We start from the raw sequence: 15,162 nt of genomic DNA, 5'->3' as shown, positions 1-15,162 counted from the left end.
AATTATTTTACAATTATTTCTCAAAAGGCATTACTGGTTTTGATGATTTGGCTCCTTAGGTAGACTTGAAAATAGAAACTGGAACAAAGGGGTAGCCAATGTGATGCCCTCCAGATGTTGTTAGACTACAACTCCCATCTTCTAGGGCAATTGGCCATGCTGGCTGAGGCTGATGGGCAGGGGCGTAGCAAGCGGGGGGGGGGGAGATGGGGGCGGGATGCCCTGAGCTCCACTCTGGGGGGGGGGCAGTGCCATCTCCCCACCTCCACCTCCGACGGCCGCTGCTGCCGCGGCACGACCACCATCGCAAAGGCCCGAATGTTGCTTGGCGCGTGCTTTGCTTGTTCCTGGGTGAGAGGCGCCGCTCCCTGGCCCGCCCCTCACCCAGGAACAAGCAAAGCGCGCGTTGAGTAGGTGAACTGCAGAGTGCTGAGGATCAGCGAGGATCCCGCTGCCGCTGGGGCTTGCCGCCGCTGGGGCTTGAGCGTCGGGATCGCAGAGGATCACGGCGTTCGAGTGCCGGCAGTGGCAACCCACTCCGTATGGGGCATGTGCAGTGGAGTAACGCTGCAGATGCGGCGTACGGAGAGGGTTGCCGGCACCGGTGACCAAGCGGCTCGCTATGCCGCTGATGAAGGGAATTGCAGTCCAACAACATCTGAAGGGCGCAACGCTGGCTCCTCCTGGAATAGGACAGAGGCCCCATCTACACTATACATTTAAAGCAGTATACCACTTTAAGCAGTCATGACTTCCCCCAAAGAATCCTGGGAAGTGTAGTTTGTTAAGGGTGCTGAGAGTTGCTAAGGGTCCCCTATTCCCCTCACAGAGTGATGGTTCCCTTAGTCCCCTGGGAGGAAGGACGTACCCTCCAACTTATTAAGTCCCAAAACCAGGATGTGCATCTTCCTGCCCATGTTCCTGTGCAAGTCACATGACCCGCGCAATAACATGGAGCCCAAAATATGCACTTTATTTGGGGTCATGCAAGCATGGGACCTAAAAACATGTATTTTGGGATGCCCGCACAGGATTGTGAACCTAAAAAACAACACTTTTTAGGGTGAGATCTCAGCATGAAATCGCATGAGATGAGACCACCCAAAATGGCTGCAATGCTGACAGATGAGAAAACGGGATGTCCTGGGTTGTTGTTTCCCCACCCTGGGACACTTTTGGTATATGGAAGAATCGACTGTTAAACCATTCTGAGGACATGACTGGAAGAAGGAGGGTCTAAGCCTATTAATTTCTCCATCAGTATTTTAATAATGAACAAATAATATCATAGTTCTAGCCAGAGTTCTGCCCAAATTTCCCAATGTTGTTCAGAGGTGCCAAAATGAGCAGAGAGGCATTTTGCTGAATAGTATCTGGGAGGAGGATTGAAATACTCTGACAGCTCCAAGGAAACCTAGAAAAGGCAACTCTCTGAAAATGTGTGAGGAAATTCTGTTCTGAGAAATATTGGCCTAGCTTGTGCCACATGAGAGCTGACAGAGAAGCAGCAGTCTGAAGATGAACAGGGAAAGAAGTCCTCTTTTTTTTTTAGAGCTCGCTGGTAGAAGCAGTGAGGGAGCCTCCAAGCGTCTATTAAGACTGGAATTTCTATGGGTCAGGCACCACCCGAAAAGAGAGCAAAAAAGCTCAAATATAAAGCTGATTAAAGTGCTGTTCATTGCTTTGGCTAACAATCTCAGGGAATGTTTTTCCTGTAAACTTATGAACCTGAAATTCTTCAAATCTTTGCCCTCCCGGTTTGGCCTGTTACATGCAGCCCATGTCATTGTCTTGGAGGGAAGGTTGTGTTTTCCTTTCTGGGAGAGAAAGCTATAGAGTCCTTCTGTTGCTCTGCAGAAACCTCCAAAGTTTATTTGCATTAGGAGCAATTCCGCTAATACTCCACTATTGCCTTGTTTTCTTATATGCATATATGCGTGCGTTCCTCTTGCATTCCTTTTACAGCTGCCTCAAAGCTGTTGCTTGCTTAAAACAGTTTTCCACTCTCTTTATTTTTATTTTGCATGGAGGGTCGGTGCTGACATCGCGAATCTGCACACAGAACTGCAGGATGCAGCTATTATTTATTTATTTATCTATTTATTGTGCTTTCATTTGTTTGCTTACTTGTTTCATTTCTAAACTGCCATTCATTCGAACAAATGCCAGGGTAGTTCACTGACAAATCAATAAAATACAGATAAAAAAATGTAACTACCCTTCATTCAAACAAATCCCAGGGCAGTTTGCAAACAAATCAATAAAAGAGAAATAAAAAAATATTATTAAAAGAAAACTATCAATGCAACAAGAATTTAAATCATTAGGGCAAAAAAAAAAAGTTGGAGCAACTACAAATGTGCCAGCCCATATAATGCCCCTGCCCCCCCCCCAAAAAAAAAATTCCAAAAGCTTGCGGTGTGTAATTGATTTTGGAAGCTATCAAGGTAGCGGTTGACTGCACACATAGAAACATATGTGGCGTGTGGTGAATGTTTTCATAGTTGAGCAGTTAGGACTGTATATATAGTTGGGAACTCCAAGGGTCATCCAGTCCAGCTGCCTGCAAGACAGGAATCTCCACTCAAGCATCCCTGGCAAATGTAAAAAAATCTTCAATGAAGGGGGGTCCACAGCCTCCTAAGGAAGTCTATTCCCTGGCCGGTCAATTTGCCTGTTCCTAGCAGCATGCAAAAAGAAGAAAAGTTTGGCTTTGTTTCCTCCTCCTCCTCCTCCTCCTCCTCCTCCTCCTCCTCCTCCTCCTCCTCCTCCTCCTCCTCCTCCTCCTCCTCCTCCTCCTCCTCCTCCTCCTCCTCTTCTTCTTCTTCTTCTTCTTCTTCTTCTTCTTCTTCTTCTTCTTCTTCTTCTTCTTCTTCTTCTGCTTCAGACAACCCCAGGCAGAAGGGTGGATTCCTCCCTCCCCAATTAAAAAAACATTTTAAACACAGCCACTCTTTCTTCATCATCTCCCTTTCTATGATCGTGTTGTTGTTGGTTGCTGCATGTTGCTGCTGATCCTTCAGGTTCTGGTAGATTAGGGCTGGGGGGTTTATTTTAATAAAACACCATGCTTTCAAAACACACACACACACAGTGGCTGAAGGAGAGGAGAGAGGAAGTGGCATATTAAGGGAACTTGTCTTCGACATAAGCACCTCTGGCTTTCCGACTGCTCTTCCTTAAAAAATGAAGAAGGGGCTGCAGTTCTGCTTCAAGCAGCCATTTCTTGCTCATGCCTGTGTATTGCTTTGCAGGGTTGTGCAGTTTGTGTGTGTGTGAGAGAGAGAGGTGGGGGGAGGGAGCCTGGAGACACTGGCTAAGCAGGTATACAGAAAGCTCCTATTGGGACTAGGCTTCTCCTTCAGCCCTCTCTGTTTGGTCATCGGAATTCTTCCCAGGCCACACACTCTCTTTTGGACTACAGCCACCATCACCACTGTCCTTCAGCCCAATTGACTGGAGTTAATGGGAACTGTCCCCTTCATGGATCAATGCCTTGTCATGGTGAAGGGGCTTGAATAACTCAGAGAAGCTATGAGCTATGCCATGCAGGGCCACCTAAGATGGATAGGTCATAGTGGAGAGTTTTGACTAAACGTGATCCACCTGGAGAAGGAACTGGCAAGCCACTCCAGTATCCCTGCCAAGAGAACTCCATGGGCAAAGAAAGCACTGCAAATAACAAGGCCAGTGGAAGTGATGATATTCCAGCTGAACTATTTAAAATTTTAAAAGATGATGCTGTTAAGGTGCTACACCCAATATGCCACCCAATATGCCAGCAAGTATGGAAAACTCAGCAATGACCAGAGGATTGGAGAAGATCAGTCTACATCCCAATCCCAAAGAAGGGCAGTGCCAAAGAATGTTCCAACTACCGCACAATTGCGCTCATTTCACACGCTAGCAAGGTTATGCTTAAAATTCTACAAGGCAGGCTTAGGCAGTATGTGGACCGAGAACTCCCAGAAGTGCAAGCTGGATTTCGAAGGGGCAGAGGAACCAGAGACCAAATAGCAAACATGCGCTGGATTATGGAGAAAGCTAGAGAGTTCATGAGAAGAGAAGAATCCTTGGAAAAGACCCTGATGTTGGGAAAGTTTGCGGGCACTAGGAGAAGGGGACGACAGAGGACGAGATGGTTGGACAGTGTTCTCGAAGCTACGAACATGAGTTTGACCAAACTGTGGGAGGCAGTGGAAGACAGGAGTGCCTGGCGTGCTCTGGTCCATGGGGTCACGAAGAGTCGGACATGACTAAACGACTAAACAACAACAATGTGAACTGTAATTTAAAACATCTGGAGGGAACTTGACTGGTGAAAGCTGAACTAGGATAAAGCTAGCACGTCAAAGAAAGAAATGAAAATATGGGAAGAGGCAACACATCCAGATTCCTCCAAATGAACCGTTGTTGATATTCATACAAAATGGGGGGAAATCCTCAAGCATTGGAAGAAGAAGAAAAAAATAGATTAACACAATCCCAGGAATCTGGCCCGAAAACCTGACTGCATGACTCCTCCCATGCAAAGTCAATTGGATCACAAGTGATAATATTTCCACCTTTGCAAACCCTCAACACCATTCTCTGTGCTGCATAATACATCTTTTTTTTTAAAAAAAAAGTCCGCATTGTCTGAATTATCAGTCGCCCAGGTGAACTGTCTGTTGGGCAGGAAACATTTTCATCTGGTACAGGGAATCTGGTGAATTTATAGACTTATTTTATGGCTTCCCCTGTACGCTTACTTCTCTCTGATGTTTTTTCCATATTGGCTAACACCGGGAAAGGGATGTGGGCAAATGATAAGGATGAAATAAGCCATCTCTTTGTATGAGAGAGCAGAGTAGCATTTGATGAAATGAACAGATTAGTGATGGGGGGAACTTTCCCAGTCATGTTGAAATATCTAAGTACAATGGATCTTGAAAAATAGTAAGTTAAGAGAACAGCATCTAATTAAAATAAAAATGGGTGCTTTGGGGAGAAGAGAATACATTTAGGATATTCTGTGCACTTTTAGTTATTATTTGAAACCATTTCTTAATTACCGGACTATTTTGACCACATAATTCATATGCTCATAGGGTAGCTACTCTGGGGAAACTGCAGAAATTTATCCTCTGAACACACAGTAATCTATTTTATTTTATTTTATTTTTATTGTGTGAGAGCTACTTGAGGCTTTACTGTGTAATTAAAATACACAAAAACCACCAAGGCATCATTTAGGTCACAACACAGAGGCAGCTCATGAGTGGGGAACAGCCACTATGCTAGCTTCCCAGCAGGTGGGTTGCTGTCTTAACGGAGAGGGAACTCTCAATACGGAAAAAAAACAATGCAATTGGCTGGACAGAGCAGCCCAAACAGCGAAAATCACAAATCATGCTAAGTTAGGCTACAAAGCCTCAAAGCTGCAGCCGCAGCTGGAATTAACGAATAGAAGCCTCTGTGAAAAGGCGCCCCGTGGGCAAGTATTTAAACAGGCAGTGGCAAGCTCCAAAACAGGGAGCGCTCAGGGGCTGAAAGCCCTGTGGGGCGAAAGTCCCTCTAGGGGAAAATAAGGGAAGGGAAAAGGACGGGGAAGGGATAAACTTAAAAAGGGGAGAAACAATTAGGAAGGAATTAAGGGAAGAGAGGGGATAACGGGAAGAAATCACCAGGATGTTCTGTCAAAGGTAAATCTCTCGGCTGCGCAGAGAACACGCTGTTGGCTTGTTCTGAATGCACGAGCCAAAAGAGGAAGCTCTGGGTCACATGCATGGCTATATATAGGTCCCTCGATCCGTTTGGAGTGTGCCCCATTGGCCAGATTGAACCCAACATCGAGGGACCTACCAATCGGGTGTTTTGGATGACCAATCTTACCCACCTACAACACAGGAGGTCAGTCTCCAGGTCTCACCGCAACTCTTTTAGGGAGGGCACAATTTGCACACACGTTGCTTTTCTGGAGAGCTGCATTGCAAGCATATGTTGAGGTATGAATTTCAAAGGTTGACTGAATTTTGGTCAGTCAATTTTGCTGAATTTTGCTCCCCGCGCAATTTAACGCTTCTGCGCACGTGCGAATCGCCGTGCCTGGAAGTAACCGTTCCGTTACTTCTGGGTTTGGCGGGTACGTATCCCGTGTTGTACGCAACCTGAAGCATACATAACTAGAGGTATGACTGTAAATGCAAACTGGGTCTAGCATCTCACCCAACCCTAGTCAAGGTCATAATGGGCAGCTTGTCAATGTTCCATTATCTTCATTCAGATTTCAATTAGGGATTCCCCTGTCTTCCGTTTGGTTTGGGCATTTAGATGACTCTGCACACAGCAGTAAGGTCCACTAGCTTTGGAGATGGGGAAGAAGTCGCAAAGCATTTTGCTGCATGGGCTGCTGATGTTTCGCTCTGCTGCTGAACTGTGTCCAACTGTCTGTTCCATAGACTTAATGTGCCCTCTGCATTTATATTGCACCAGTGCTCAGATTTATGACAGAACTTCCTTTTTGACAGGGCAATTCGAGATGTGTGTTGTCAGCTCTTGGTTTATGCGAGCATATGTTTATCTCGGCAATTTTCCGAAGGAGGTAGTTACATATGCTCAGGTATATCAACCTTTCTGAGCGTCTTTCAGGGATAATATATTGCATACCTTCAATATTTAAAGAATGAAAGTTGAGCAATAAAGAGAATCAACCATACCAATCGGAACTTAGTAGCGCTCCTAGAAGAATATACGACAACAGAACGGCAGCAGCTGAATTTCCTTTTTATGCCCATATATCTTTGAGTTCCGTTTATCAATAGAGGAAAAGCTGCTCCGGTTCCACCTCATCTCTGTACCACATTAACTCAACAGGTCCAACATAATATGGGACTAATGCCGGTATAATTGCTAGAAGTTACTGCTGTAATGGGTAGGCTATAAAAACCATCATTTTAAAGAGCAAAGTACTTCATGCAGCAGAAGATTTGAATTAGGGATAAAATGATGAGTTTTGAGCCAACCGTGTTAAAGATTGTGTGGTGGATCCATGAACTACACTTGTTTTCTCACAAGGAGTTTATGAACGGTGTGCATTTTTAAAAGGTCCTTTGGACACCCCTTGTGGAACTCAAGCTAGCATCATGTTCCTTTGAAATGCCAGCTAGGCTTCCCCGCTGGCTGTTAAAAGATACTACGGCTATATTCGGAGGTCCCCGGGAGATAAGTGCTGGAACATCAAGTCCCACGTATGTTAATATCGATTAGGAACAGAGTTGGCACCACAGGTTACCTAAAGCAAAATATGAGGCATATTAGGGATGTTCAGCTCAGGAGAAATACACAGAAAGCTTTATAAGGGCTGTTAAAGTAGTGTTGATCTTTGGAGACACATATTGACTAGCATTTAATATTGGCTTATTTGGAAGATTAATTAAGTAAAATTTTAGTTGATTGATCAATAAATCGATCAATCAATTAATTGTGGATGCAATATTTATCTGTGAGGACAAATTTTAATGATTCAGGATGCATGTCAAAAGCTTACCTGATAAATATCAATTTGCGTGGACAGGCGGAGTCCCCCAAACCCTAGGCGACCCCTGAGCGGAATAATGACTCAAGACGAATTGTTATGGGATTAAAATTGGCCACAACTTTATTAAGATTCGGGTGTAGGGAGACCTTGGCTCAGGCATTGGGCGTTTATCCCTCCCAGTCCCCAGCCGGGGATCAGGGAGACTTCAGGGTCATCCAGAATGTGTGGGGATTGGGCTGGCTCTGGAGAACATATGTTCAAGCAGAGAGCCCGCCCCCTGTTTCGCCACCGTCAGAGGGGAGAGCAATGACAACCTCTCGGGGTATGGCCAATGCCTCCCCTCAAGACCCCTTTAATGGGGAACCCTGGTATCACCGCCGCAGGGGGAGGCGTGGGTCACTGCTTCACCCACCCCCATTTAGGAAGATAGACTAAAGGATTCCACCCAAGGCCTGAAACTGCCAAAGTTGTGACGTTTTGCTATGGGAAAGGCAAAACCTGCCAATGCAGGAAAATTCCTTTCCTTCAACAGCGACCTTGACATAGCAGCTCCTGCGTACCTGTGGAGAAGAGGTTAACCTGCAAAATAAGACTTAATTGAGGGAGTGGAGAGTGGGACTAGCTCTGGAGCCGACTGCCGCTTCCCAGGTAAGCTACGCCTTCTGTTGTGTGGGCAGGGCGGTCCCTCCCCTTACCTGGCCAGTCCCCTAGCAACGCCTTCCCAGGCAGGATTGGGCGGTTGACTGAGGTAGGCGGAGACCCCAGGTATCCTGCCTGGGGAGGATAAAGTCAGACCGAAGTACCAGGAGCCGCACTGGGATCCAGGGGGCTGTGCGTGACCACACAAAAGTCACCCCCCCATTTGATGTGGGGAGCAGTCATTATCTACACAAACACACACACACACACACACTTTTGAACCTGGTGTGCTTGTGGGTTAGGACTCACAAGTGGATTGGTTGCCAAACTAAGGTGGGTAATGGGGTGGGTTTGGGTTTGGGTTGTTTTAAATTGATATTACTGTTGTAACCTGCTCTGGGACCTTAAGGTGAAGGGCAGGCAATAAAGAAATAACATGGGCTCCACATTATTTTATTTTCTATTCTATTCTGTGATTTCCTTCTTAAAATGATGAAGAGGCAGACATCCTGCAGGTAGCTAGCTAGGTAAATATAGATAAAACGTAGATTCAAATGCAATCAATTGCTTTTCCCCCCCAAAATGCTTTTGCTATCCTTTCTTCTAATTTGAATTGCTTTCTGTAAGATATTATGGGTTGTATTCAAGAAGGCCTGAGTGGAGTTCAGCTCATGCAACTGGACACCCTCTTCCCATCTTCCCCCTGTGTGCCCCTCTCCAAAATCTGCTACTTGGCGACTTATTTTCTACAGTTTCTCCCCATCAATCCAATAGTAACAATTAAAAAGGTACTGTTACGCAGTGCTATTTTTCTAGAAAAAGAGGTGCCGGAACTCACCACGAACAACTCCCTTGTTCTCTTCGAAGAGCAATTGGTGCCCACCTGAGAGGTGCTGGAATTGAGTTCGTGTGAGTTCCCCCCTAAAAAAAAAAAGCAAAGCCCTGTTGTTTGGGCTTTTCTTATGCTGTTATGATCAGTCTGCATGCCCACCTAACAGCATGTTGCCAAAAGAGTCCTGCAATAACATGCTCCTAAAGGAGTTTCAGTGCCTTTTAAGTAGCCTTGCAATGCAGGGAGATATATGGCCTAATATGGAAGATAGGAGAAGGTAAGTGGCTGTTCGTTTGTGAGTGGAGCTTTCTCTTTCTTTCCCTTTTTGTTCTGTTCTGGTTTTTCAGTTTAAAGGAAGGGGAATGCTCTCTTAATACCCAGAGGATGAGATGGAAGCACTTCCACAATCTTCTGTAAGTGCACTTGCAAGGACCTGTTAAACTTCCATCATCAAAATTAAGTTTTCTGCAGAGTGTATAGTCTGTGTAATTTCAAGGCAGAAGGAAGGATTTAATATTTCATGGCAGCAAAGAGACTAGAACTACTGGAATTTTACAAGAAAGCAATTTAAACCAGTGATTTTCAAACTCTCCTAATCCTTTCCTGTGATTCTGTGGTAATGCACATAAGTCAGGCTTCTGCCACTGAACAGAAACTGCCCTTCAGCGCTGTGTGGAGAATAAGGGATTCCAAGAGTAAGGAAGTCGTCCTTCCTATTCAGCATTAAGAAGCAGGCAAACAGGCCATGCTCCCAAAGGGTGCTTTGCTTTTACTTACTAGTTGAAAGTTTCTGTGTCTTCCATGTGTATACAGTAACTAAAGTTCAGCAGCAAATTATGCCTGTGGGACTGCTAAGCTGATTTTGTACAGCAATGGCGGTGAACCTATGGCACCTGAGCCATTTCTGCCCCAACCCTCCAAGCATTTTCTGCTGGCTCCTAAGTGCCCCAACGATTTGGGTTTGCTTTTGTCCAGTAGCTGGCACTTCTCAAGACCACCGTTTTGGTGGAGAGAGCAGGGGCCGATCTCATAAGCAGGCAGAGGGGTGATGTCACCTCTTTATACCTGCTCAAAGTGGCTCCATCTCCCTCTGGTGAGGTGCCATTGTGGCACTTCTTAATTTGTAAATCACCTCCAAATGAAACAAAGCTTAATTCCTTGTGATTGCATTTGCTCATCCCTTGTTGGGCTCACCTTTGCCATTCCTCCTTCTCATTTCCCAACCACGGTTGAAATAAGTATTGTAAGAGTCCCATGCAGATATATTATAAAAGAGACACGGGTAGCTCTGTCGTCTAAACCACTTAGCCTCTTGGGCTTGTTGATCAGAAGGTTGGTTGTTCGAATCTGCACAATGGGGTGAGTTCCTGTTGCTCTGTCCCAGCTTCTGCCAACCTAGCAGTTTGAAAGCATACCAGTGCAAGTAGATAAATAGGTAGCACTGCGACGGGAATGTAACCAACATTTCCGTGTGTTCTGGCTTCCGTCACGGTGTCCCATTGTGCCAGAAGCGGTTTAGGGCTGGAAGGGCAGAATAAAAGTGAGAAAAACCGGAGCTAAAAGTGGATGCTGTTTGTAGCGTTGCAATCTCTCTCTCTCTCTCTCTCTCTCTCTCTCTCTCTCTCTCTCTCTCTCTCTCTCTCTCTCTCTCTCTCTCACACACACACACACACACACACGGCACCATGTAGCAGGAAGCAATTCCCATTGAGGTGGTCTAGAGAGCAACAGTGAGCCCACAACATATGAAGGGCCACGTGAAATTAGATCAGGAGCCACAGGTTCTCCCTGCCCCATGCCCAAGAAAATTAGAAGCTGTATTAGAGCCTTTCCACACTTACCTTTTGTTAAGTGGGGAAAGACTGGAAAAGACAGACCTGTGCCTAGAGAGCGTCAAGGAAAATTAGTGTGGAAGAGCCCTTAGACTGGGTCAGCCCAGCAGTTCATCTAGTTCAGTATTCTGTGCATTGACCGGCAATGGCTCTCCAGGGTTTAAGACAGGGACCTTTTCCCAGTCCTGCCTGGAAATGCCAGCAATTGAACTTCTTTATACAAGGCAGATGCTTGACCACTGAGCAACAACCAATCCCCAAGTCTACAGGCAATTGATGCTGCAATTGAAAGTGGAAACAACAGATGTACCGTTCCCTGTTTTGTAACACAAAACCCCCCAATAAAACTATTTTTATTGGCAGCACTCACTTGCATAGAGGGTACCATTACATTTTTCCTCCTACCTATGGCAGCCATTTTGTGCTGGCACCCAAAGCACTTTTATCAATACATGAGTAGTGGCACCTCATTTTTAAAAATAACAACAAATCTCTCTCTCTCTCTCTCTCTCTCTCTCTCTCTCTCTCTCTCTCTCTGTGTGTGTGTGTGTGTGTGTGTGTGTGTGTTCATCCTTGCTAATTTTGCTTATTTCATCTTTTTAGGATTTGAAAGCCATAGATTTGCACTAAGACTATTTTTTGCACCAATAAACAAAAACCTTTTTTCATGGAAAAAATACTCCTTTGATCACATTTCCCCTGGCATTTTAACTTACATTTTAATTAAAAACTCCCCAGAAATTATTACTGTTATTAAAATGACAGTTTGATGAACTGTTTGACTGTTGGTTGCACTTTGCAATTCTGCCTATGTGAGTCAATTGATGGGTGCACATGTACACAATTGATCCTGCTCCTTTTTGAAACAGCATTACGTTGCTTTAAAGGAAGGTACATGTGAAATAGAATAAATTCATTGCTGCTTCCTACACTAGCAAAGGCATAACAAAGCATAATCTCTTTATCTACCATTGTTCCGGTATCATACAAACACAGTCAGGATGAAATCAATAAAACTATATATAAAAAAGAGACCACTCAGAGTATAGGCCCAGGTTCTCCACATTATAGGCATATGTGCTAAACATTAAAACTATGGGAGAAATTCAATGTGACACTAAGGCAGTTGTTCTGTCAAAGAAGCCTCTCTGCTTGTCAGACAAGACAGGTCCCCCTCTTTTCCCCCTGCCCCCACATTGTTTCTAGTTTTCTCCTGAGTGCCCCCATCAAGCCAATTTTGGAGCAGCATGGAGAGAGAGGAAAGAGAGGAAGCCCCATTTTGAAAGTGAAAGTCCTTGCACAGGGCTTCCACTATTGGGACACATTAGTTGAATCCCACCAAGCTGGGATTTCACAGCACAAGTGATTTTGGCAGGTGGTTGCGACAGCCCACCAGTCAATCAAGTGACATCAGGTTGGTTGTCCCACCCACCTTTCAAAGTGTACCCAAAGGATGGGGGCAGATAAGGGACTGGCCTAGATGAGGGTCTGGCCTATGGAGTCAAATAGCTTCCCCATCCCTGTGTACCAGTAATCTGGAGGATTCTCATCACCTGTGTGAATTGGTTCTATGTAACCCCAAGGAGTGGAACAAAAAGAAACCAAGTAGGCATTGTAATTGCCCAAAACAGCAGATTACAAAGCGGTTATGGATCAACAGACCAAGTCACATCTTGCACTACTGTGTTTTAAGAACATCCTCAGATTTGGGGTGCCTGTCTCAATCCTCCCCCCCCCCCCGTGTGTGCATTTTTCTTAAAACATATTGGCCATATTGTTATGTTCTCCCCTGAATGCAAGACAGAGGGGTCATATGGTCTCCCTACGGTATCATATGTCTTTCCTAAGGATAGAATTGCAGACAAACATGACATATCTGAAGGAAGTGGTTTCCCCAACAAATTAAAATGTATGGGGCTTTGATTTTCAGGAATGCTGCAATGCACTTAAAGATTCAGTCCAACTTCTGCCCAAGCCGGATATCCTTTAACATTACACCATGGTAGGGATTAGGATGGAACAGATAATGAATGCACCAGGGCAAAAGTTAGGATAACAGATAACTAATAAACCATTGTGGGGGAGGAATTGTGCAGGGAAGAAGATAACAGAGATTACTTTACATTGGGAATTGAAACAATTTGTGGTAATGATTAAACATTGAAATGCACTGGTGTCTTGGGAGAGATAGAAGCACAAACACACCTCCCCACACCCTCTGTGCTATACCCTGAGAATACATGATCATTAGTAATATACAGCTGAAACCCAAGCTTAATATGATAAGCTGCTTTGGGCTGATTCTATGGAGAGTTTTAAAGCAAATGTTTTTCCTTTGGTGCTTCATGGTAAAATACAAATATGCAATTTCTTTTTTTCTTTTCCAAGGGTCACTCTAATGTCTCTGCAGCTGAAACATATTGTTTTTATTTCTCTCCTCTAAAAGACACAGATCCCATTTGCTAGTCGAGCATATTTATCGTGGACTTTCTCTTTATACCCATTTATATTTTGTTCAGACCATTGTTTCTAAAGGCTTAGCCATGGTTAGCGCTAATTATGGCTGGTTGCCTTAATCCTGGTTAAAATACTAAACATAAACTGAAACCTTGTGATTTAGCATACCTAATTACATGCATATGTGTGAATGTGAACAAGGCAAGCAGAGAGGCAGGAGCAATGCGGAAAAATCCCTTTGCTAGTATAATCTGGGGGGACCCAGGTGGCGCTGTGTGTTAAACCACAGAGTCTAGGGCTTGCTGATCAGAAGGTCGGCAGTTCGAATCCCTGCAACAGGGTGAGCTCCCGTTGCTCAGTCCCAGCTCCTGCCCACCTAGCAGTTCGAAAGCACATCAAAGTGCAAGTAGATAAATAGGGATCGCTCCGGCGGGAAGGTAAACGGCATTTCCGTGCGCTGCTCTGGTTCGCCAGAAGCAGCTTTGTCATGCTGGCCACATGACCTGGAAGCTGTCTGCGGACAAACGGCGGGTCCCTTGGCCTATAGAGCAAGATGAGTGCCGCAACCCCAGAGTCGGACATGACTGGACCCAATGGTCAGGGGGCCCCTTACCTTTACCTAGTTTAATCTGTTCCGGTTTAATGCAGGCAGCTCTGTCCAATACATTCTGTGGACTTATTCCCAGGTAAATCTGCATAGGATTGCAGCATTAGACCATGGCTTATTGAAGCCATACCTGGTAAACTCTTTTCAAACCATTGGCTAAACAAATATAGTCGTCCCTTGGATTCCAGACACCTTGGTTCTCGGACATTTTGGCTCCCAAACGCTGCAAACCCGGAAGTGTGTGTTCCAGTTTGTGAACGTTCTTTGGAACCTAAATGTCCGATGGGACTTCCATAGCTTCTGATTGGAACTTCCTGCAGCCAACCAGAAACCACACACTGATTTCTGAACATTTTGGAAGTCGAACGGACTTCCGGAATGGATTTTGTTCAACTTTCAAGGTACAACTGTACACACCATTTGAATGGCAATGCCCAACAACTTTGGGGTGGGGTGTGGCCCCCTCAAATATTTCATTGGGAAGCCAAAGGGACCTCAGCCCCTAGGAGTTAGATCCTATGTTCCAAATGCAATCAGTCTTTGAAGTTTGCACTTCTCCTAATTATGCAATGCAATTCCCAAACCAAGTAATGTGTACATAAAGGCATACATGGGGATAATGTCCCCATAAAAAAGCATATATTTATTAAAAGAGCATACAAAGACACTATTTTAGGGGAAATTGTTTTGCAAAAATGTGGATGTTAGACATAATCACATACATATCATGATTGTTATTACTATCAAAGCAGCAAACACATCAATAATAATAAAAATCATTGTAAAAGCTTTCTAAAAACATTGTAGCAGCATTATAAAAGCAGTTAAAAACATTCTCTCAGTCAGTGCTTTCAGGGTTTCCAGGAACAGTATCTTTCAGACAACAAGCACCTGGGTAAACTGAAATGTTTTTAAATTCCTCCTGAAAGTCAATAGTGTGCATAGTAGAATAAAATGCTGGTGAAGTTTAATGAGGACTTTTTCTTTCAAAAAATGCAAATTGATGTGGAAATATGGAGAACTGAATTTCAGAATAGGAAAATGAGAAACCAATAAAAGCTGAAATTGACATTTTCATCCATCTCCATATTGGAAATAATGTTTAACCATGGTGAAAGAAATCAAGCCATGGGGAAGTGTTAGGTCTTTATATAGCTTTTGAGTTGGCATGCCTCCGTTCCAACCTAAATAGCTTATTCCATTGGTTCAGAGAAAAGTTCATACATTTCTCTGTGGTAGGACTTGCCTGGTACATCAGCAGAAGAAGTGACAAGCA

The sequence above is a fragment of the Zootoca vivipara genome, chromosome 1 (genome assembly GCF_965207765.1).
Source record: "Zootoca vivipara chromosome 1, rZooViv2.hap1.1, whole genome shotgun sequence".
Taxonomy (NCBI): domain Eukaryota; kingdom Metazoa; phylum Chordata; class Lepidosauria; order Squamata; family Lacertidae; genus Zootoca; species Zootoca vivipara.
This window is presented reverse-complemented; position numbering follows the sequence as displayed.